Source organism: Lissotriton helveticus, chromosome 5_1, assembly GCF_964261635.1.
Source record: "Lissotriton helveticus chromosome 5_1, aLisHel1.1, whole genome shotgun sequence".
In the NCBI taxonomy this organism is placed as follows: Eukaryota; Metazoa; Chordata; class Amphibia; order Caudata; family Salamandridae; genus Lissotriton; species Lissotriton helveticus.
The window spans coordinates 1,082,164,761-1,082,189,615 of record NC_136065.1 but is presented as its reverse complement, the minus strand read 5'-3'; the positions used below and the strand labels follow the sequence as shown (position 1 = coordinate 1,082,189,615).

Genomic DNA, 24,855 nt, shown 5'->3' with positions numbered 1-24,855 from the left:
GTTGAACGCTGAGAGTATCGAAACCACTGTGAGCTCCGCGGCTTCTCAGCCCCTGCTGGGGTACCGTGTACAGCACATTTTTTTGTGGAAAAGAAGCTCCCACTGACTGCACTTGGCCACAGTCCCTCCACCGACTAGCTCTCCCCTCAGGCACCGTGAACCTGCTGAAGTCCCTCCCCGCAGGGGTGTTAAACGCAGAGCGGAACGCGCTGAAACAGCTGTGAGCTCCGAGGCTGCTGGGGTGCCGCAGGTAATCACCAGACTGCCGGAATTCGACGCCTCACTGCAGACCATGCACACCAGGCTTTTTACCGTCCTTCCCCTGCCATATCCGCGCTACACCACAGCAAATTACTCAGCCGAATAACCGTAGGAAGGGGGAAGCTTCTCACTACTCGTCCTGTTCGGACGCCATCTTGCCGACAATCAGCTTCCCAACGACAAAAGCAACCACCTTCCCTAGTCAAAAAGGAAGATCATCCTGGAGTGATTCTGTCGTCATTCGATGACTTCAGCCAGCTATTCCTGGGGACGTCATCCCAAGCCATCCTGAAGTCTGCCCACAGGGCCGATTATTTAAATGGGATGACTCTTACTGTAATCACAAAAACTACGCTAGGATGGTGTTCTGATGACTTCCACTGGCAGGGAGTGATTACCTTTTACAACTCCACGAATACTAATTGACAACATCAGGATGAGTGATAATGACTCCAGGATGGGCTCTAGACAATTTAAGGATGACCGTCAATTATTCCAGGATGATCCTAGAACCGCTCCAGGATGGAAGTGGATTACACTGGAATGATCCCATGGCAATTTCTGGATGAGTGTGGATTATTCCTGGATGATCCTATGACAGCTTCAGGATGGCTATTGATTACATCCGAATGGCCCCATTAAATTTTCAGTGTTGATTACGCTAGGATGATGTAATGCCAACCCAAAAATGAGCATGGATTACTTTAAATACTCTTGGAATATTTTAAACCAACTGAAGGCTAAGAGTGGATTACTCCCAGATCTAATTCATAATTTAGAATCATTAATAAATCATTACAGTTGAGTTACACCTTGACAATTCCATGTTAGGAGCATGTTACCCGACTGCCAGTATTCCCTACTAGTTTAGGACTATGGATTTGCTGGTAGGAAAACATTTTGCAGACCACCTGTTAGATGTACTTTCCTGTCAAAAACAGGCCACTTTGATGTGATATGCCTTTTTTACACAATACCAAGAATAGTTTGAAATGCCACAAGTTATAAAGTAAGGCACGGATTTATAAAACTGTCACTGAACGCAGTGCAGCACCCTAATTGGCTGTGTTGCATAACAGGGAGAGAGCAGGGAAGTGGCATGTCTATCCCTCTCTCTAACACCACTGCACTAGAATGCAATGTTGTCTGAGAGTCTAGCCTGGGTTTTGTACTGAAGGGTACCGTTCTGGTACCCCTAATATACTATGTCTAGACAAACGTGGAACCTTTCCCATTTTTGATGAGTGTTGTCGATTTGTAAATCCTGAAAAGGATTTTGATTCAGGTCTGCATTATAAAACAAGCAAACCAAACGCAAAACTTCTCTAAACCTGGTCCTAATTAACAGATAATGTTCTCCTGCTTTGGAAAGATTACTTTTTAATTCTACAGTGAGAGGTAGATACCTGTTTAAAATAAATCTGAAAAATGCAATTTTAGCTGGGTTTCTGCTGCAGAAATACCACAAGCACCTTCATACAAAAGTAGAGGTCTGCAAGAATGTTATACTTTGCATTCAGATAAGAGTTACAACCAATAGCGGCTTGCATAGGGCGTGCAACAGGGCGGTGGCACGGGCGGAGAGGGGCAGGGTAGCAAACACGGACATACAACAGAATGAAGGAAAGTAATTACATTCCTCCGTTCCGCGTATGTCCATGTTTGCTACCCTTCCCCTCCCCACAGCACGCCCTATACGAGCCGCTACTGTTTACGCGTGCTGCTACTCCCATACTCCTGACTCACTGGGACTTGCCTTATTTTGAGGTACAGAGCATTATTTGAAGCTGTTTGACATGGTGACCAGTGGCAAAAGACTAAACCAAACAGTGGTGAAATGAAAAATGTTCAAAAGGTATGTGTCAACATGTAATTTTATTTATCGCAAGCACATATTTAGCCCCATGGGGGCCAGGATACCGAACAAGAGGAAAAATCCAGAAAATAGTCCAGGGAAAAAAGGCCAGGCTACTGCAACCAGAACAATTTGCTTAACGGAAACCAGCAACTTAGTCGTTTGATTCTAGATTCGGAGTTTTCTTTAATCCTCTCCTAGCATTGCAAATCTTTATCGCAAGCTTCCTTCTCATACTTCTGTAGTCCAGTGATGGCCAGCCGTTGGTACTGCACACAGACTTCATAAACTCTGGAAAAATAAAATAACATACATCAGTATCATGTTACCACAACTATTTTTAGATTTTAATAGGGCTGAGCTTCCTTTAAAAAGTTTGTTCCATTATTTCATATAGAGTGCCAGATGAGATATTGTTAGGGTTACAAGGGTTCATAAGTCTAACATTAAGGGCACTTGGTCAAAGAGGCACATGTGGCTAAATAAAAGCTGCAAGCACAGTATTTTATAAGTTCAGTTTGCCATCACCCATTCATCCAGTTTGAGCCCCTCACCTGGACCACAGATTTAGAAATAAAATCACAACTCATGGCTTTGTGCCAGATTTGAAGCACAAACTCAGCACACATTGTTAATAATTACAAGCCCCCATTGCTCTTTTGCAGACATCTGTTGAGTAATGATTGAGTCATCTTACCATTATATGATACCAGACCACACATGCAAACCTTTAACACCATGTACCATGTATAATAATGAATTTTCGCAATCCAAGATTGAATGAATGTTACTTTGAAGATTTGTAATATCTTACCAAATAATGCATTGACCTTCTCCTCATCAAGCACAGCTGTTCAAGCACGAGCCTCCGTTACACCTTTTGCAGAAAGTATTTCGCCGATACCATTGAGAAGAAAACCTGCACTGTCCTGAGCTGCCTTGGCTTCCTCCAAGAGCTTGTGCAATTTCCGCTTTGGAACGAGAATATCTTTGAACCGTGAAGGATCATTTGAGTCCTTCACCAACTGCTGCATATCAGTCTGCAAAATAACACAACTATTAACTATTTGCCATCATGTTAGGTTACATATTTAAAAATATATATAGGAAGAGTGGTTTTTTGAGTTGGCATCTATACATGGCTAACAATGTAATATTTGCTAGGTTCCCTCCAACAGTATAAAGCAGCCATATTTAAAAACATTGAATGCAGAAAGATTTCAAAGTGCCAGAATAGCTTGCAATTATCTCTTGAAAAATATCCTGAATCATTAGACACTGTTTCTTCACTAAAAAAAAGCAAGAGAAAAAATATATATTAACATATAAACTTCAAAACAGATAACACATTGACCACTTGCAATATATCTTCACACACTAGCCATAATATATAAAGAGGTATTGATAATAAAGGACAAATGTACAATCTATCCATAACCAAGTAAGTTTTCCTTAATAGACAGTATACATTGTAAGCCTGAACTTGAACCTCCTGAAAAAAGTTGCCTTAATAAAATGGTTTATCCAGAAATGGCTGCCTTATAGTAGTGCCACAAGGTAAACGTTTCGGCCCTTTTCATAAGTGTTACATTTGTCTCTGGAGAGCAATCCAAGGCATATGTGAGGATATGCATGTTCATTTTTACTGTCCATTATTGGATTATTTAATCACAAATCTAGGCTTTTACTGAAACAGGTTGGTAATTTGTACCATTATCCTGCAGTTGCAAACTTATTATAAAGGTTTACTTATTGTGCTTACCAGATGATTGGGACAGAAACGTAGCTTTAAAATCTCTCTCTTCGGTGATTGTCCGACCAGCTTCATCTAGATTTTCGACCAGCCATTTACAAAGAACTTCCACAGGATTGTCCAAAAGCAGGAAGTCACCATCTTTTCAAACACACACAGAATGATCGCAAATGAAAAACAGGACGTTGAATGAAACCATGATTATGTCCTGCTAGATATAAAAATCAGGAATTAGTTTGTGTGGTTTAAGTTTCAGAGGTAAAATACAAAGCATATCAAAGTGATTTACAGATTTAATTGGAGAAAAGCGCCTCAAAAAGTACACTGACCTGGTGCAATTTCTATCTAATATGCCTAGATTTTGGACTACAAAGAAGTGTTTGGGCATGTACTGAAGGCCATTGAGGAAATTACCTAATAATCAACTTTATTTTTGGAGAGCCAGAGTGTATGCTTAGGTCTTGCTGCTCAGGACAAATAGTAATAGCAAAGTAGAGGCATTATGAGAGAAATAGAAGAACTATTAATAAGTAAACTTTCACACTGGGGTTTGTGACGGGAAATCAAGTTACCTATCCCCACAGATGCATAGAGAGTCAGATGCCTGCTACTGATGGAGCGAGGTGGCAAACGCAAAATTTTGTGTACCCCTCTTGAAGTCAATGTCCCATAACGATAACATTTACTAAAGGTGTTTTGTGAAATTAATCAACCATAGAATAAGATGCACACATTTTATTATACACGGGAGTACTAATTTTGCTTGCATGTTGCCATATAATTAATCAATGTGTTATTGTGTTGCGAATTAATGCGCAGCTTAAATATAAACAAATGCAGACTAAATATGCGTATTGTACACGTTTTTGTGCTAAGAAGTGGTCGATTGTGTAAGTATAAAACGCATGTGTGGCTTATTTGCTAGGTAACAACTAATGGGAAACTTTAGTATGGTGGGAGGTAAACAGAATGGGTTTAAATTCAATAATTAACATGAATTTGTGTTTGTTTCTATGATAGTTCCAAAAGTGGCTTCTGAGGCCTAGATAAAAAAAATGGACGCTCGGGTAAACAGTGAGCAAGACCTGGACAGCGCAGGCGCGCCAAAACCTGCAAGTCAGAATGAACTGCCTGTGCTCGAGAAGGTTCAAGGCTACCTTGGCCCGGAACCTAGGATGGGTGCCAAACATGCACGCTTGAATGTTGTGATCGTGGGAATGGGAGGCGATGTTTCAACTTAAAGAAATAGCTAAGCTATGGACTGTCCTAAAACAAAGACCCTTTATTTTTCTGCTGAACCAACGAGAATATGATGTTGTAATGGTGAGATGATGCTCACCCACCCTGAATTTGTTTAATCAGAGTTTGAATAAGTAGTGATAGTTACTTTTTAGATAGATTAAGTTAGGGAATTAAGGTATAAAAACCCCTGGTTTTGTCTAGAAGGGGTCGCTTTTAGAATTTCTACTGGAAGTGCTGCCCGACTGATGACCGATTCCTGGATGTAAGACTCTTATGATTTATTTGTTTGCTTTGCAGGATTGAAGGATAAGATGAGGGTGTTAGTTAGGGATGTTAGGAGAGAATGAATTTGGAATTCCGTTCTTTGCTAAACTTTAACTGATTTCTAAAATAAGCTATTTTTCCTGAGCTCTAAACAAAATGATAATTTTTTTAATAAACAGAGCGAAGAAGAGAGAGAGCGAGCGAAGGAGAGAGAGAGAGAGCGAGCGAAGGAGAGAGAGCGAGCGAAGGAGAGAGAGCGAGCGAAGGAGAGAGAGCGAGCGAAGGAGAGAGAGAGCGAAGGAGAGAGAGAGAGAGAGCGAGCGAAGGAGAGAGAGAGAGAGAGCGAGCGAAGGAGAGAGAGAGAGCGAGCGAAGGAGAGAGCGAGTGAAGGAGAGCGAGCGAAGGAGAGAGCGAGCGAAGGAGAGAGAGAGAGAGCGAAGGAGAGAGAGCGAAGGAGAGAGCGAGCGGAGGAGAGAGAGAGATAGCGAGCAGAGAGAGAGCGCGAGCGAAGGAGAGAGAGAGAGAGAGAGAGAGAGAGAGGGGGGGCGAAGGAGAGAGGGGGCGAAGGAGAGAGGGGGCGAAGGGGAGGGGAGGGAAGGAGAGAGGGGAGGGAAGGAGAGAGGGGAGGGAAGGAGGGAAGGAGAGAGGGGAAGGAGAGAGGGGAAGGAGAGAGGGGAGGGAAGGAGAGAGGGGAGGGAAGGAGAGAGGGGAGGGAAGGAGAGAGCGCAGGGAAGCGGCTGACTTGAAGAGGACCTGGCGGTTGCCCCGCAAGTTGTGGTGGTCATAGACACAGGGGATGAGTGCAGACCTTCCATCCTGCTTAACTTAAAATAACTTTTCTCTCTGTCACAGTAGGCTTCTTTGACTTCATGAAAGATGCTCAGCTAAGAAAAAAAAGTGAACTGGAGAATATTTGTAATGTCCTAAAACCCCTTCTTCACAAAAAGGGTTTTTCACATAGGTTCGTTGTAAAGAGTGTTGGGGCTTGAGGAAGCTTCTATTCACACAATTTTCCAGAGTCACTGCACTTCTGGACCCATAAGAGGCTAAGGGACTTCCTTTTCCATTGAGATGAACATTAACGAGGCACAACCTCAAGTGACAGAGGATGCATTAAAGATGTTGATGTGATGGGTAAATTATGTGTGGTAGTGGGCAGACGTGGTCATCTTTGGGGGCATTTTGCACTTTGTTATCAAATGGAAAGTCATCCAGCAAGCATAAATGAGTGACTGTGGCAAGTAGGGGTGAAAAATCAACTCGTGAGAAAAAGCCTGCATCGGAAAAAGGGAAAAGCAGACTTATTTGTGCCTTGGCACCATGCTCCTCAGTGAGCAGCGCTGTAATGACACAAGGGGTGCTTTTCTCCTTCTGATGCACACTGCTTAGTTATTGGGATGTGGATTCATGATATGGCAATGCCCTGGATCAAGGAGGGTGTAAAATTAACAGTTGAAATGACACACTAAGGTGAAGTTACATAATGACTGTGTTCTCTGCCTACAAGCGCAGACTTCCACCTAATATAAACATCTGCAGTGCTATAAATGAGTCATTTAAAATATAACATGAGACATCCCTTACCTGTCATGCCACGAAGAAGTTTAAATGAAGGAATAATGTTTGTATATAGTGTGGAGCAGTAGCTTAATGAAACTTGGTGAGATCCCTGCAGATCACATAGAGAGGCTGCCCTCCAGACTTTCTCAGGAGCTCTGAGGCCACGTTACTGTGCTGAGCGGCTCCCTGGAGTTCGGGACCCCCTGTACTCCAGAGGCCTTTGTTATGCCACTGGTGTAGTGTCTTTCGAAATCTGGAAACTGCATCAAATCATGTAGCTAGTTACAACCTACGACAGAGATGGCGGCAAAGGCTTTTTTTCTCTTACAAGTTACATTGTATCTCATGAATGCATAAGACCATAATATACATATATGGCCTCATCAATATTAATGAGGGAAGAGCCAATTTAAAGCTGCTCCAGTACTCTTCTGTTGCTGGAAGGCACATGAGAACTTTTTATAATGCTCGTGAAATTTCGTGTTATATGACATTTGCAAAATTCTATCAATTTTTGTGGCTACAAAATCTCGCAGTTTATACTGACTGAAGCAGAAAACTTATCGTAGGAGACATTTTCTTGTGTGCAGCTTGAGTGTATCATGACTTTTGAACGTGAGCTATGCCCACCCACACATTCAATTTTCATGCAAGATACCAACATAAGTGGATTTCATTAAATTTCATATAATTTTAAGAAGGCATACATTTTCACGTTTACATAGGCCTTATTCTAGAGACTTGGCGAAAGCCAGATAACGGAAGTACGTGGCAGCAGTTCCTGAATTTAGTGCCGAGAACTCACTAGCATCTTTGGCAGGAGGAAAGTCTTTTGTCAACCGCAGAGGCTGTACCCTAGCAAATATTCACTTTTGAACCGCGACTTCACCTGCTAAAAGGTGCTCATTTGTTTTAACTTGTGTTATTATCAATATTATCACACACTCTAATACCACAAGTCGTGTTTCTACTACATCTCTATTTATACCGATTTGGCCAGAGTCTGTCCTTTGCAGTTTTAGAGGGAACTGTCCCAGATTATCACAAGACCTTATGCTGTACTTCGTGTCCCTATCTCTCTTGAAGAATCTCATGTGCTTGTGACACGGATACATTTCAGATGAAATGCAGAATGTCACATGCTTTAGAAGAAATCATCTTAACATTGTACCCAGCGTTAATTTCCGAACTAACACTAGGCAAAAACTTTAGCTACCTAATACACGGGCAGTAATTTATTGTTCCTTAAGGCGAAGAACTTGCTGTAAAACATTTTTTAGGCTTTTTGCAATTTTCCACAATTTACACAGGCACGCACTACCACACATACACAAAATACACATGCTCAAACACAAAAGGTGCACAAACAAGCAGGCATGCTGATACAGACAAACATCAAACACACACGCAATCACGCACGCACACACCTTGCAACGCAGGCATTCATTACACTAACACGAAGCACACACCTTTATCTTAGTATTCCGCCCGGTCACCGGTCAGGTGTACACCCTCGGTTCGGCTTGAAAAAGTGTGCAGCCAACGCATCGGGTGCCACATCAACCAAACAAATTGTCTTGTTTTCTTTATCTGCTAGAACCTGCGTCTGGCCCACTTAATGAAAACTTGTGCTTTCCGAAAAATGAGGAAGCTCGTCTGGGACGGAAACTGAGCAGCTGGGACCGAGAGCGGAGGACTGCTGCTCTTTTTTAAGGAAGGCAGCTGCGCTAGAATCGGGGGCCGACCCAGGATATGGGCGCGTGCAGATCCGTGGAACTTGCCCCGATGGACTAACATCTACCTTGCAGCTGCAGCACTTACCGGAGTATACACGCTGGAATTGATGAACGTGTAATGCTTTGGAAGTGGAGTTGGAAAAATAAAAAGACCGATCCATCGTCCATTATGGCCATTGCACTCGCGGTATTCCTTCTTGCCGCAGACCAATGACGTCACATCCGGCGCTTCCGGATGTGCGTAGGCTTTTGCAAGAGGAATCCACCGACTTCAGGAAGGATATGCAAGAGTGAGAGAGAGCTGCTCTCCATTGGCATTGTGTTCGAGGCAGCTGTGATTTTTACCAATGTATTTTAGTATTGTGATGGAGTGAATTCGGCAGTCCCAAGGACTTCTACAAAGCTTGTTTTCCTTTGCAAGTCCATTCCTCTTTAGGGCCATGAGCAGGTCTGTCCGCAGTTGTTTAATAAGTCTAACAATCGGATTCCATGGAAATACTCTATGAAGGCAGTATGAAGGAAGTGCATCCTGGGGGTACAGAAAGTATCATTTGCAATCACAGCAGCGCCTCCCGGCATTCCGCATTCATAAACAGTTTGGGGTGTAGGGCTTTTGGATTTTAGGGTGTACAGGGTCATTTTAGGGTTGAGGGTGGGTTTGTGTTTTGGGGGGCCAGGTGTAATTTAAGGGTTTAGAGCATGTTTGGGTTTTGGGGTGCCAGGGTTAATTTTAGGGTTTAGGGTATTTTGGGGTTTTAGGGTACAAGGGTTAATATTAGGGTTTAGGGTGTGTTTGGCGTGCAAGGGTTAATTTGGGGGTTCAGGGTGTGTTTGGGTTTTGGGGTGCCAGGGTTAATTTTAGGGTGTGTTTGGGTTTTAGGGAACAAGGGTTAGTATTAGGGTTTAGGGTGTGTTTGGGTTTGGTGTGCAAGGGTTAATTTTGGGGTTCAGGGTGTGTTTGGGTTTTGGGGTGCAAGGGTTAATTTGGTGGTTCAGGGTGTGTTTGGGTTTTGGGGTGCCATGGTTAATTTTAGGGTTTAGGGTGTGTTTGGGTTTTAGGGTACAAGGGTTAATATTAGGGTTTAGGGTGTGTTTGGGTTTGGCGTGCAAGGGTTAATTTGGGGGTTCAGGGTGTGTTTGGGTTTTGGGGTGCCACGGTTAATTTTAGGGTTTAGGGTGTGTTTGGGTTTTGGGGTGCAAGGGTTAATTTGGGGGTTCAGGGTGTGTTTTGGTTTTGGGGTGCCATGGTTAATTTTAGGGTTTAGGGTGTGTTTGGGTTTGGTGAGGGGGTAGTATTACAAAGCGTATGACACCTTACACAACATGTTTTGATAAAGCCAAACCAAAGTTAGCAATGACCGCGAGGATTATAATACACTTAAAAGTATATGGTATGGCTATATCATAGAACAGCTATAAGGACATGGGGCCATATGTATCAAGCTAATTAGCATTCGCAAAGGCCGAAATTCTGCGAATTTCGGCCTTTGCGAATGCTAATGTGATAAATGGTATGTATCAAACATGTTTGATGCAAAATAAGGAATAGCAAAATTTGCTATTCCTTATTTTGCGATTGCACGTAAGGAATCGCAAAGTTTGCGATTCCTTAAATGCAATGTATCAAACAAAAAATATTCAAAAAATGCCATTAAAGATTCGCAAATTACCACCAACTTCTAGTTGGTGGTAAATTGCGAATTCTTTTCAAAAAGCTTTTTTCCAAAAAACCAAAGGTGCCATATGACGCCCATACATGCCCTTAGGGCATGTATGTGCGCCATATGCCCCCAAATGTCATTTTCAGGGGTGCAGCAGGGTGTTCTTGAGACACCCCTGCACCCTTGAAAAATTCCTAATTTGCGATTAGCAAATTGCTAATCGCAAATTGCCCCTTCATTCCTATGGGCCTACTGGCCCATAGAAATGAATGGGTAATTTGCGATTAGCAATTTGCTAATCGCAAATTAGGAATGGTAAGGAATCGCTATTAAAAAGCGATTTTGTACATACATACCGTTTTGCGAATTCCAAATAGCGATTCCTTAAAATTCGCTATTTGGAATTCGCAAAACGGAACTATGATACATATGGCCCATGGTTCTGAAAGCTGCAGACAGGCTCAGCTCATGCTAGAGCACCATCTCACATAGGGCCATATTTATCAAGCCGTTTTTGAATCGCAAACAGCCGTTTTGCATGTTTTGGAATGTATGAAACTTTCCCAAAATAAGGAATTGCAAACTTGTGCGATTCCTTATTTTTCCATAGCATTTAGGGAATCGCAAATTTGCGATTCCTTAAATGCTATGTATGTAGCAATTTTGGCTTGCGAATTTTGTTTAAGAATTCGCAAATTACCACCAACTTTTAGTTGATGGTAACTTGCGAATTCTTCCAGAAATGCACAATTTGGCATTTTTAAAGGTGGCATGTGATGCACACACATGCCCATAGGGCATGTATGTGCGCCATATGCACACACATGTTCTTTTCAGGGGTGCAGCAGGGTGTCTTTGAGACACCCCTGCACCCTTGCAATAATTCTCAAATTGCGATTAGCAAATTGCGAATTCGCAATTTGAGAATTATTTTGCATTCAGGAATGCATTGGAAATTATTCCTTAATTGCGAATTCGCAAAATGCGAATTCGCAAATAAGGAAGCTTAAGGAATCGCAAATAAAAAGTGATTTTTTTTCATACATACCATTTTGCAATTCCTAAATAGCGTTTCCTTAAAATTCGCTATTTAGGAAATGCAAAATAGTTTGATGATACATATGGCCCATAATACAAAGCACTCTCTGCCTTCGGGATTGTTAAGGCCTGCCATAGGAGTGAATTATAGGTATATATGTGTCTATATCGGTTTAGATATAGGTATACTATATCTAAGCAAAGGGTGATTACACCACTCTGCCCCAGCTGAGTGATCAGCCAGTTGTGTCAATTTAGTAGGGCCAGCCAGGGGTGGCATAATACAAGCTGTAGCCCCTGGTAGGCCTTGGGTGCACATATGCCCTGGGTACCTATAGTACACAGTACAGGGGCTTATAAGTGTGACCCAGTATCCAACTGGAGATGTACCTGAGGTACATGGAGTCCATTTCAGTTACAGTGGATGCTTATCTTACCTGGTTTGTACAAAAAGAAAGTGACAAAAAATAAATAAATGTGTTAAAAAAATAACCGCTGACTTATACACAGTTTGCTAAAGCACATGGTATGCTCTGTTGTGTATAATAGAAAACGTATATGACATTTTGCGTTTATCTGCAATTCATTGTGCAATCATCCAACAGTTTGAATTTTTCTGAAAAACTGAAACTAAAATGGTGGACGTGCTCTTTAAATAGACAAGCAATTCCTGTTAAAATCACCAGACGCAAAAACATCCTATTGAAAACACAATAGTACCTTTGAAGTATTCAGATGCTTATTTTCAAATCACCCCAAAGTCATCAGGAACAATTTCATCTTGTAAAGTTATCGGAGAGTCATTTACAAGTCATCCTCAGATCATCAGGAATAATGACACCTTCTGACGTCAGCAGATACTCATTTTCAAGTCATCCTTAAATCATCACGAATAATGACACCTACTAAAGTCATCAGGTACTCCTTTTCAAGTCATCCTTAAATCATCACGAATAATGACACCTACTAAAGTCATCAGATACTCATTTTCAAGTCATCCTCAAATCATCAGGCTGAGCTTCTCCAGCTATGCTGATGACTTCAAGAGCTTGATGATGTCTGATGACATGTAAATGATTCTAAGGTAGTTGAATGATTATCCAATGACTCTGGGATGGCTTCTAAAGTAATCCTGTTTGACCTGGGTTTCCTCGAATTGGTGTGGAAAGTTCACGGATGGCTCATTATAGTTTGTTGCTTTTATTACAGGATAACACAGGGGGTTAGGGGCATATGCATTTCTGGCCGTTGGCCCTTATAGCACACCCGAGAAGGGCTCTTTCCTAAAAAAACCTTCTCCCTCATGTCCCTTGTAGGAGACTGTGGCCAGCCACAAGCAGACAGAACTCCCACATCAGTGACAGAGAAAAAGGGAAACAAAGAGGGGCGAGGGACACATTTTATTCATTGCACAACTGGCATGGACATCTAGCCCTTTGTCCTGTTCCCAACCAGAAGGCACTTCTATTGGTAGATGCATGAAGCAGTATGAAACACTGCTCCCTCTAACTTCCCCACCTCCCCCAAAATATGATTTCAATAATAAGAGTTGCTGAATCTCAACAAGATAGACATTCTCAAACTCCAACCCTTGCTATCTTTCTGGCGTTTTCTTGGGTGGGTCCTATGCACAGGGACGGGGCATGTGAGAAGCACCGCCTTATTAAGGCGATACAAATGTCTTGCATTCACACTCACTAATAAGGACTCGCACTGTGTGTAACCCTGGGCGTAGTTCGCGTAGTAGCGCTAAGCAAAGTGCACTTCGCACTACTCGTAGCTACAAGAACTGCGTAGTGCACTGTACAAAATGCTGTTCGCACTGATTGCACAATGCCGGATGCTTGTCCGCACTGTGCGGTCAGTGCGAACCACATCTTGCACAGTGCAAGCAGTCGTTTTCTGCCGCTCGAGTAGATTTCTACTCGAGCGGCAGCTTTCTCAACGCGGACTAGTAGTTTCTCATCGCGTGCGGTCGCAAGCATACGCGACCACTCGCAATTAGAAACCTGACCTCCCCGCGTTGAGAATCTCGCCGGGAGGTTTATTTTTCACGCTCTCGATTGGCAACTTGATGTTGCTGATCGCGAATGAGGAAAAAGACTCGCCGGGATGTAATTTTGCTCGCTCGCAATCACCAACTTGACGTTGAGGACCGCGAGCAAGCAAAAAATGACTGCTACGCATGTTTGCACTGTGCTACGTGCAATTCGCGTAGTGCGAAGTAGCGCAAACTACGCAAGCGTAGCGTAGTACTTCGCCCAGGGTTAATTGTGTGGCTCTGCAGTCAAACTTGCAGCGAAAAACCTGATAGTTAAATAAATGTTTAATATTAAAAAGGAAATGCAATATACCCACTATGCTACTGAATGAGAAATCATAACACAATGTTTGAATCCCAGCTTTCTCTCTAAGCCAAATTGTGTGATCCTGTTCAAATCTCTTCCCATGTCTCATTTTACAAATAAGTAAATAGATTAAAGGGCTTAGAAACGAGCACAAGAATTCTGTGTTGTATCTAAAACTGGACATTTACATCCTGATCTACCAGCCAACCGTTTTTTTTATTAGTATTTTATAGTGTACTGCTTCAGTCTTGCGTTTTAAAGTGCTGCACATTAAGGTGTTATCTGTTGGCATTAATCCCCTGATGATCACGTTGTTGTTCCGTGCACGTCATTTGCCACATTTTATTTTCATGATGCTATGGAGTACTGTGCACTGTATGGAAAGTAAATTGTGTTGCTTATTTATTTGTTCCCTTAAATGCTGCAAAACGAATACCAGTACAAGGAAGCCTTGCTGTAAACAAATATAATAAGTAAAATTAAAACCGCGAAATTCCTTTTGTTCACGTCCCAATCCGCCTCACCCCTCTTCTTGCCCCCTCACAACTCTGGCATTGCTGTTTCCTAAAGCATACTACCGAACCACGATCCTACAACTCTTTTATAACACAATATACAATTTCTATTTCTTCCCTTCTCCACCCTTATTCGTTCGTGAATTCCAGTTCTTTGAAGTGGGCTTACAATGTAGCACGTGTTACAAAGATAACGTTTGTTAGTCTTATGCAGAAAAAACAGCAGTAGTGACCTGATGTGATTAGAAAAGCAGCCTTCCTTGCATGCATATGAAACTTCCCAGGCAAAAAAGCATACATGCGTTCAGGAATGTGCTCTGTACATGTTTGATTCAATAACCCATAATGCTGTTCCAGCTATGCTAGAATATAGTCCTCCTATAGGGCACACATGACCCCTGACTTTCCTCTTAGTACACTGGTCGCATTGTCAGCAGGCCCGGGGGAAGGAATTTTTCTGTGTGTGTGTGTGTGTGTGTGTGTGTGTGTGTGTGTGTGTGTGTGTGTGTGTGTGTTTAAACACTGTCCGTTTTAATAAATACTGTTAAAGTAATCTAATGTACTGAAGTGAAACGCTTTCCTGAATCGAAGAAATATACTTATTGCATTTTAGATGACTTCTGCCGGCAGCTTGGTCAGTTCATTGTGGCAAAATTGGAATATGCCTCTATGGAGTGCCCAACCAGTTTGACGCTGCCATCTCAATATGGCGCACTTAGGCTCTTCACACACGGGCTGGCAGAGGCAGTTAACACTCCTCTCAGGCTGAATATCCAGCTCTAGCGGAGTGTAATCAGCCAGTGAGAAGCGTGCACTGGGAAAGCACACATATCCATGTAGAAGAGCACAAGTGTGAGTTGCTGATTGCAACGAAGGCTCAGCAGTCCGAGCCTGCGCTGCAGTCATCCAATCAACATCTGTTCTTTATAACCTTTAAATGGTTTTATAACGTTTCATCCTCGCACCAGTACTGCACTAGCTGCACAGTAAACTAGCTATAATTAGCTCTGCAGAAGAGTCCACTCACCAGGTCGAGCTAGTCAGTTTGACAACTGGCTCGCCATGAAAAAAATCTACTCGCCATAGTGAGTGGTTGAGTAGATTTTTTGATGCCTGCTCAGTAACATTAAGCGAGATAACAGTCCGTATGTGAGGCCAGTGGAGACTGTGCCCTGTTGTCAAAAAGACTTAGAGCAGTAGGTCAATTGAGAAGCAAAGAGATGCAGGCCATTTTTTGTGTGCAATTCTTTTTAAAAAAAGTCTTGTGTTTCTCTCGTGGCAGTTTTGTCAGCTCTTTGTCTGCCTTTCTATTTCTTATGGCATCTCTCTGTGACAGATTTTATTTGCTCTTCTCCAGTCTTCTTTATAGTCATTGTTCTGTTTGCTCATAGCATCCTTCAATTATCCTCTGGTTTGCTTCTGTTAAATGGCTTGCCCCCTCTGTTTAGTTTTCTGAAATTTTTAGGTCTTTATTGTTTTTTGATGGATTAACCATGGGGCCAGTGAAAGGTGTCACCTGATCAGGACTGTTACATTTGTACACTAAATACCATTGTTACAGTATGTGTTTACTTTGTGCACTCCCTTCGTAGGCATCTACTTTATCATTAGTGTTCATCTTTCTGACACACTTGCTGTCCACCAACGCCTGCCACTTTCTCCCCCTTTGGCTACACCCAATCAATCAATCAATCAATCAGGTCATTTATAGAGCGCACTACTCACCCGTAGGGTCTCAAGGCGCTGGGGTGGGGGGGGGGGGGTGCCGTTACTGCTCGAACAGCCAGGTCTTGAGCTTCTTCCTGAAGGAGAGGTGGTCTTGGGTCAGGCGCAGGTCGGTCGGGAGTGAGTTCCAGGTCTTGGCGGCCAGGTGGGAGAAGGACCTTCCTCCTGTTGTCGCTCTTCGGATGCGGGGGACGGCGGCGAGGGCGTGGCTGGTTGATCTGAGGTGGCGCTTGGGGGTGTAGAAGTTGATCCGGTTGTTGAGGTAGCTCGGGCCTTGGTCATGTAGGGCTTTGTGCGCGTGGGTGAGGAGACGGAAGGTGATTCTCTTGTTGACCGGGAGCCAATGCAGATCTCTCAGGTGTCCGGAGATGTGGCTGCGTCGGGGGATGTCGAGGATGAGTCTGGCCGAGGCGTTCTGGATCCGCTGGAGTCTCTTCTGGAGCTTGGCGGTGGTTCCGGCGTAGAGGGCGTTGCCGTAGTCCAGTCGGCTGGTGACGAGGGCCTGGGTGACCGTCTTCCTCGTCTCGGTGGGGATCCACCGGAAGATCTTACGTAGCATGCGCAGGATGTTGAAGCAAGACGAGGAGACGGCGTTTACTTGTCTGGTCATGGAGAGGGAGGAGTCCAGGATGAAGCCCAGGTTGCGTGCGTGGTCCGTTGGTTTGGGTGCGGTGCCCAGGGCGGGGGGCCACCAGGAGTCGTCCCAGGCGGAGGGCGAGGAGCCCAGGATGAGGACCTCCGTCTTGTCCGAGTTCAGTTTCAGGCGGCTGGTCGTCATCCATTCGGCTACATCTCTCATCCCTTCGTGCAGGTTGGCTCTGGCGGTGGCGGGGTCGTTGGTCAGGGAGAGGATCAGCTGGGTGTCGTCGGCGTAGGAGATTATGTTGAGGTTGTGTTGGCGTGCGATGGCCGCGAGGGGGCTCATGTAGACGTTGAAGAGGGTGGGGCTCAGTGAGGATCCTTGAGGGACGCCGCAGATGACTTTGGTGGCCTCTGACTTGTACGGTGGTAGGCGGACTCTGTGTTCTTCCGTCGAGGAAGGAAGTGATCCATTCCAGTGCCTTGTCCTGGATTCCGATGTTGCCGAGGCGCTGTACTAGGGTGCGATGGCAGACAGTGTCGAAAGCCGCGGAGAGGTCCAGGAGGATGAGGGCCGCTGTTTCTCCGTTGTCCATCAGAGTTCGTATGTCATCGGTGGCAGCGATGAGGGCGGTCTCGGTGCTGTGGTTCGCTCGGAAGCCAGACTGTGAGGGGTCGAGGGATCCATTCGTCTCGAGGAAGGCGGCCAGTTGTTTGTTGACGGTCTTCTCGATGACTTTGGCCGGGAACGGGAGGAGCGAGATGGGACGGTAGTTCTTGAGGTCGGTGGGGTCTGCTGTGGGTTTCTTGAGAAGAGCGCTGAGTTCGGCGTGCTTCCAGCTCTCAGGGAAGGTGGCGGTGTCGAAGGAGGTGTTGATGATGTCCCGCAGGTGGGGTGCGATGACAGCGTCGGCCTTGTTGAAGACGTGGTGAGGGCAGGGGTCAGTCGGAGATCCGGAGTGGATGGAGTTCATTGTGCGGATGGTGTCTTCGGTGCTGATCGGAGTCCAGGTGCGGAGGGTGGTGGTGGGTGGCGTTGATGCGGTTGTGGCTTGCGTTGGTTGGTTGCTGAAGCTGTTGTGTATGTCCGCGATCTTGTTGTGGAAGTAGGACGCGAGGGAGTTGCAGAGGTCTTGCGACGGGGTGATGTCATTGTTTCCGGCGTTGGGGTTGGAGAGCTCTTTCACGATGTTGAAGAGTTCCTTGCAGTTGTGTGCGTTGTTGTCCAGCCGGTCCTTGTATGCATTTTTCTTGGTGGCGCGGATCAGTTGGTGGTGTTTCCGGGTGGCGAGCTTGAGGGTGGTCATGTTGTCCGTGGTTGGTTCCCTTCTCCAGACTTTCTCGAGGGCTCGACCGTTCTTCTTGGAGCTCTTGAGTTCGTCGGTGAACCATGGTGTTTTTCTGCTGCAGGGTCTGTTGGGTGGGGTTCTCGGAGGGGCGAGTTCGTCCGCGCAGTTGTTGATCCACTTCGTGAGGTTGTCGGCGGCCTGGCTGGGGTTCGCTGAGCTGGCGGGGGGGTGCTGGCTCAGGGAAGCGGTGAGCTGGTCGGCTGTGATCTTGTTCCAGCTTCTTCGGGCAACCTGTTGCTGGTGGTGGTGGATCGTCGTTCTTTTGAAGGTGAAGTGGACGCAGCTGTGGTCCGTCCAGTGGAGTCCTGTTGCGTGGCTGAAGGTGACGTCTTTGCTGGATGAGAAGACGGCGTCGAGTGTGTGTCCGGCGAGGTGGGTGGGGGTGGTCACCAGTTGCTTGAGTCCGAGGTTGGCGAGGTTGTCGAGCAGGCTGATGGTGTTGCGGTCGTTGTTGTTCTCCAGGTGGAAGTTGAGGTCCCCCAGGAGGATGTAGTCGGCGGAGGGGAGGGCATGCGGGCTGACGAAGTCGGCGATGTCCTCGCTGAATCGTGTGCGTGGACCCGGGGGTCGGTAGATCAGGGTGCCTCTGAGGGTGGTCTTCGGGTTGGTGTGGATCTGGAAGTGCAGGTGTTCAGCGGTGGTTAGGGTGTCGTCGGTGTTGGTCGTGATGCGGATGGTGTCTCTGTGGATGATGGCGATGCCTCCTCCCGTCTGGTTGGCGGTGCGGTCCCTCCGGATGATCTTGTAGCCTTCCGGGATGGCGATGGCGATGTCTGGGGCTGAGGAGGCGTTCATCCAGGTCTCGGTGAGGAAGGCAACGTCAGGGGCGGTGGTGTCGAGGAGGTTCCAGAGTTCTACGGCGTGTCTGTGGACGGAGCGGGTGTTGAGCAGGATGCACTTGAGGTGGTTGCTGCTGATGTTCGGCTTGGCGAGTGCTGGTGCAGGATGAGTCCGGATGCAGGTGAACTTGCAGGCGTGGCAGCTGAAGGGTCCGTGGGTGTGCTTCGGGGCGGCTCGATGACATCCTGGGATGCGGCCGGTGTTGAGTGCGGTGAGATCGGCGGCGTTGTAGGTTCGTCGGGTCGGCTTCCGTCGGTGGGGGCCAGGGGTCCTGGCGCTGGTCGCGATCCGGTCGCGGACGGGCGCAGACGGGCTTACCTTTGGCGCGCCTTCGGCGCACAATCGGCGCGCCCGCTGCGCGTCAACGCTGCGCGTTCGCACGGTCGCCATTTAAGGCGAAGTGCGCGGGTGGGCGGAGCAGCTGGGAGGCGGGAGCGGGGAGGGAACAGAAGGAAAAAAAGGGCGGGGTCGGCGGTGGTGGCGGGAAGCGGGGGGCGGCGAGGAAGGCGGGAAACAGGGAGGAGAACGGGCAGAAACTACAAAAAACAAGCACAAATGAGGTCAAAAACGCTTAACACGGGCAAAGAATACGAAGAAAAACAAGCACAAATGGGGTCAAAAACGCTTAACACGGGCAAAGAATACGAAGAAAAACAAGCACAAAAGGGGTCAAAAACGCTTAACACGGGCAAAGAATACTAAGAAAAACAAGCACAAATGATTGCAAAAACAGAACAGAGCAACGACAGCAGGGTCAGCCGGCAGCGAGGCAGGCAGCGAGGCAGAGGGCACAGCAAAGGGGCACACGCAGCAGCTGGTGGCCGTGCGGCGCGGGGGTGTCCCACAAGTGGGTCACACTCACCTGTGTCGCACGGTCGCCATTTAAGGCCAAGTGCGCGGGTGGGCGGAGCAGCTGGGAGGCGGGAGCGGGGAGGGAACAGAAGGAAAAAAGGGGCGGCGGTGGTGGCGGGAAGCGGGGGGCGGCGAGGAAGGCGGGAAACAGGGAGGAGAACGGGCAGAAACTACAAAAAACAAGCACAAATGAGGTCAAAAACGCTTAACATGGGCACAGACTACGATAGGAAAACAAGCACAAATGGGGTCAAAAACGCTTAACACGGGCAAAGAATACGAAGAAAAACAAGCACAAATGGGGTCAAAAACGCTTAACACGGGCAAAGAATACGAAGAAAAACGAGCACAAAAGGGGTCAAAAACGCTTAACACGGGCAAAGAATACGAAGAAAAACAAGCACAAATGATTGCAAAAACAGAACAGAGCAACGACAGCAGGGTCAGCCGGCAGCGAGGCAGGCAGCGAGGCAGAGGGCACAGCAAAGGGGCACACGCAGCAGCTGGTGGCCGTGCGGCGCGGGGGTGTCCCACAAGTCCCACATAATCCAACAGCGAGAGGTTTCGTGATGTCCTGTGGTACTTCTAGGACATTCACATGGTCCGTGTTGTACTTGAATGCATGGACAGCTTAAGAAAGATTGACCACAGGCCACACAAAGATGGACAGAGAACTGAAAACCGAAGACATACTAACACAGACAGGACAGGCAGATTCAGAAAGTCGGACACTGCTATTTCCCAGCCTGAAGGATGGATGGAAAGAGGAAGGCAGAATGAGATAGTTGAAGATGGACTGACAAACTCAGCGTCATGCTGACAAAGTGGAAGGCAGACATATGCCTGCAGAAGGAGACTTCCTCAATGGAACTACATTGAAACTGCCACAGAGGGATTTGGACAGAAGGAAACAGGCAAACCGATCTAGACGGCTACAAGAAAGTAACCTAGATGAAAGCAGTCACAGATGGCTAGAGACAGCCGCAGACTGGTGACGGCGGAGACAGAGTTTGTTGCAGACTGGTGCAGAAAGTCAGTGAAGGACACTGACAAATGGGCGCAGATCGGCCCAGTAGATAATGGACGCATGCAGGCCCAATTGCGAATGGGCAGCCTTAGGTGGTAACGCACATGGACAGTTAGTCTCAGGTGAGGCCATCATTATTTTCTTTGGCTTTGTCTTTATTTTGCTGCTTTTGTTGTCCTGTTTGCTCTCAGAGAACGAAGCAATAGAATCTGTTGTACATTACAAAAAGTGCGACATTGGCTGATGTCCCAAGAACAAATCGAGGATGATATGTTTAGTTGTGGCAGTGTAGCAGAGAGTTAAATAGGTGTGGCTTGAAAATTATAAGAGAAATCCTACATTAAACTAGTTTCAGCCATCTTTTTTCCCACTTCATATTTCTTCTTGAGGTTTATGGTATAACAGAAAGGAATGATGGGGGTGACACATTGCTGGCAGGGTATGGAACCATTGAGAAGGATTGCATTGAAATGTTCTTCTTAAGGTTCTGGGTCTGAACCATTCTCAACTTCTGTTAACTGTCTCCTAGTGGTGAAACCGAAAGCTGCTTCTATAGCTTTTTTAATGCAGGACTTGGCACACATTACAGTGTTTGCATGTGTATGTCATCAACAGCTTTACCTGTGCATATGTGCACCCTTGCCAATTCCCTTTCTTCCAGGGAATAATGTGCATCCGATCTATCTTTTTACGTTTCCATGTAGCTTTAGTGGCAACACTTTAATATTAAGAAACCTTTCACATTGTATCTGGATCGAACTAGTGATCTGCTTTTGACAGACAAATGTTGTGTGGCCCTTTATGAAGTGTGAAGAGCCCATGATCTAAGAGTAACAGTGTCATCTAAACGGAACTCAATTTTTGGCGGAGTTGGGCCACTGGACTAAAGATGATGGGTGGTCATGTTACTGGTTGTCAAATCCATTCTGATTTCAGGAATTATGATAAAACCCCTGTCAAAAACTTGTAATAGATTGCTGTAATAAACCACTCTTATTGGCTGCGGATTTCAATCTGAATATACTGGGCGACCTAGAATGTTTTACAATCCACTGAGGCACAGGCAGCTTGAGCACAGCTTTTTCAGTGTTTGGGCATGGAAGCCACTCTTTCATTTTAGCCTCTTTGTGGAGTAGATTTGGTGATTTTGCAGATTCATCCACACTGCAGATTGACTAAGGAGAAGCCAGATTACCTATATTCTGCTTTTCAGCACAAAACATAACTTTACATGACACAGGAATAAGGCTCTAGTCACATTCCAACTAATGATGGGTTGATCTACGGTCTTTCCATCTTAATTCTTGTTTGATCATATGATCAATTGTTCTTTTTATTAGTTCAATTGCTGACTGCTTCAGTTTTCTCTCTTTCGCTGTCGTTCATCGACATTCCCTTTGAGATTTTTTCTACTGTTTTGAATGTTTTCGTTTCATTTACTTCTTTGTTAAATATCCAGACATCTCTGCCATGTTCTATGTATTGCATTTCGTTTGTTTTACCTTGCTGAGGAGAAGAAATAGTACTACATGGTGTTACACGTAGAATAGAGTTGCTCACATAAGAAAATGAGCCCCATGCAGAGTGTACCCCCTCGATATTAAAGAAAATGAGCTTTTTGCTGATGTGGAGAGAAAAAGGCGGCAGCAAGTTGTACATTACCTCTGCTCAGGTGTGCACGCACCTTCAAGTTGAATGGCAAGCTGTGGGGCAGTGTGCAGTCTTCCATGCCTCCTCCTGCCGCTGCTATAAACCTCTTAATTTGTCTTGAGTGGTACATATCAATGCTGTTGGAGGAAGTAGCTGGCTTTTTATTTTTGCCAGAGTGACAAACGATCACTTCGGACAAGTGAACGCTACATATTGTCCAGCAGGTTACGCCCTACCATTTTTTGTCACCCCACTCCCTTCCACCATACTCCGAATGACTGTTTGAGGACCAATTGTCCCTCTTGCAGCAGGAAGTGTTTAAAAGTTCCAGAGAAAGGGTGTTGGCATCGGAAGTAAACTTTAGATGTTACCTCTATTACTTTCAGGTGCCGAACAAGGACTGAGTCCTTCATCCTATTTTAGAAGTTCACCCTCTCCCTGCGAAAGACAAATTCAGGATGTTTACCCTGGCCCAGGTCTCGTCTCTCCTTGACCTTGGAGACTATATATTATCATTGGAAATGGAGAGTGCTTATTTCCACATCCTGCAGGTCCACGGGTGTTATCTCGTGTTCAACGATGCTCCCCTTTGCCTCACCAATGCCTCTCTGGTGTTGGCGAAAGTGATGGCGGTGGTTGCAGCAGATCTTTGGAGGTCAGGGGTTTTAGCTTTGCCACCTACTTTGACGACTGGCTGCTGAAGGCTGGAGTCATCCCCTACAAACCTCCTAACTTTGTTGATGTTCAGTTTCAAGCTGCCAAAGTCACACCCGACTCCTTCATACATGCTCTCTTTCACTGGAGGTATTCTGGACAAGGTTCCGTTTTTCTGTCTCCCCTACCTCCCAGAATGTAGAGTCCAGGACATTTGGGCTTTGATCCCGATATTTCAGCCTCTTTCCTTGGTCTCAGGGAGGATGTTTGAGGCTGCTGGGACTGATGGTTTCCTGCAGCCTGTTGGGCAAGCACACCATGTGGCATATTCGGGCTCTGCAGTGTTATATAAAGGACTCGTGGGCACATCATCAGAGGACCTCTCTGATCACTACCGGATTTTGGAGGATACTGTAAAAGACCTGCAGTGGTAGTTTATGGACCTCAGTTGGTTCAACAGCAGACCCCTCGCCGTACCCTACCCAGATCTAATACTGGTGAACGATGCGTCTCTTATGGGTTGGGGCAGCCACTTGGCAGATGTGAAAATCAGAGGCATCTGGTCTCCGGCGGAGACCCGGCTCTGCATCAACCTTCTGAAGCTGCTGGCCATCCGATTCATGTTGAAGGCCTTCCAGTCTACTATCCGAGGAAGGCTGCTGAAGGTCCTCACGGACAAAATCACCGCCATGTAATATTAAAACAAACAGGGTAGGGTGAGGTTGTAGATCCTGTGCCAGAAGGCAAATATGACTCTGTAAGTGGCTGGAACATCAGGGGATATTGCTGGTGGTGCATACCCTGATGGCATCTCTAAACGCCAGCGCGTACAAACTCAGTCTGCAACAGCTAGCTGATCACGAAAAACTCTTACACCCAGAGGTGGCACAAGGTCTCTTCCACGAGTGGCTTGATCTATTTTCCACAGCTGAGAACGTGTAATGTCAACAGTTTTGTGTTTTAGAGTTTCCAGTGCATCTTTCCTTCTGGGGTGCTTTCCACCTAGAGTGAAACTCAAAACTCCTGTACGTCTCCCAGCTGATACCTCTCCTGCCCCAAGTTATGAAAAAGATCCGAAACCACCAGCGCCAAGTCAACATAATGGCACCAGATGTGGCAAGGAGGCACTGGTATCCAGAACTTGTGAGCATCTGTCCTCCCATCAGGCTGTCTGTTCAGGAGGCTCTTCTGTCGCAGCAACAGGGTAGGGTTCTTCACCTGGGCCTGCACAGTCCTCCCCTCCATGCTTAGAGTTTGAGTAGCAGCAGTTGACTGTCTTCAGTCTCCCTCCTGAGGATGCTTGTATTATCTAGACAATCTGACGTCCCTTAACAAAGTCAATATATGCCTGCCATTGGGACAAGTTTGTGGTGCAGTACTCTGTGGATTGGCCCATTTCAAGCCTGGTTATCCGAAGTATAGTTTTTTTTTTGTTGTCCTTAGCCTAGCATGTACTTGCTTTGGACAGAGTTAAAGTATACCGGTCAGCTTTTTACACTTTTTTGCAACTGCCAGATCAGCGGTCTTTGTTTAAATCACTCATTGTGAGGTGTTTTTGAAAGTTTTGCAACTATTTGCTTCCACCCTCTACCTTTATCATGTCTCAGTGGTATGCGAACGTGATCCTCACCATCCTGATGTGTGGCCCTTTTTTAGCCATTTCACAGCTTCTCACCCTCAAGATAGTGTTCCTCATCGCCATAACTGTGGCGCAGTGGGTGAGTGTAACAAATTAGGTTCTTGGTTGAATGGAGGGTGACCCCTGTTCAAGCATCAACAGTCCCTGCCAGGGTAAATCACAAAAGTCACCCAAGTAACCTGTGCTTAAGCCTCTGGTAGATTGGAACGAAAGCAGTCAGCCTTAATTTGGAGGCTGTCTGTAAAATATTTATGCAGCACACAAACTGTAATAAAGTGAAAACACTAAACATAAAAAAGTCCCACAC

The 24,855-nt window shown here is 45.8% G+C and overlaps 1 protein-coding gene and 1 long non-coding RNA gene across 5 annotated transcripts in view; one reads left to right on the top strand and one right to left on the bottom strand.

The window, feature by feature from the left end:
- Nucleotides 1-24,855, top strand: part of SLF2 (SMC5/6 complex localization factor 2) — a 374,767-nt gene that overhangs the window by 206,560 nt on the left and 143,352 nt on the right. The window lies entirely within an intron of this gene.
- LOC144755124 (uncharacterized) lies at nt 458-8,886 on the bottom strand. 2 transcript variants are annotated; one of them, XR_013594843.1, is made up of 4 exons: nt 8,757-8,886; nt 3,879-4,080; nt 2,931-3,156; nt 458-2,407 (listed from the first exon to the last, which is right to left on the bottom strand). It is a non-coding gene; the product is annotated as an uncharacterized LOC144755124 (long non-coding RNA). The 2 variants fall into 2 exon arrangements; XR_013594844.1 differs by having other exon boundaries at nt 3,879-4,077.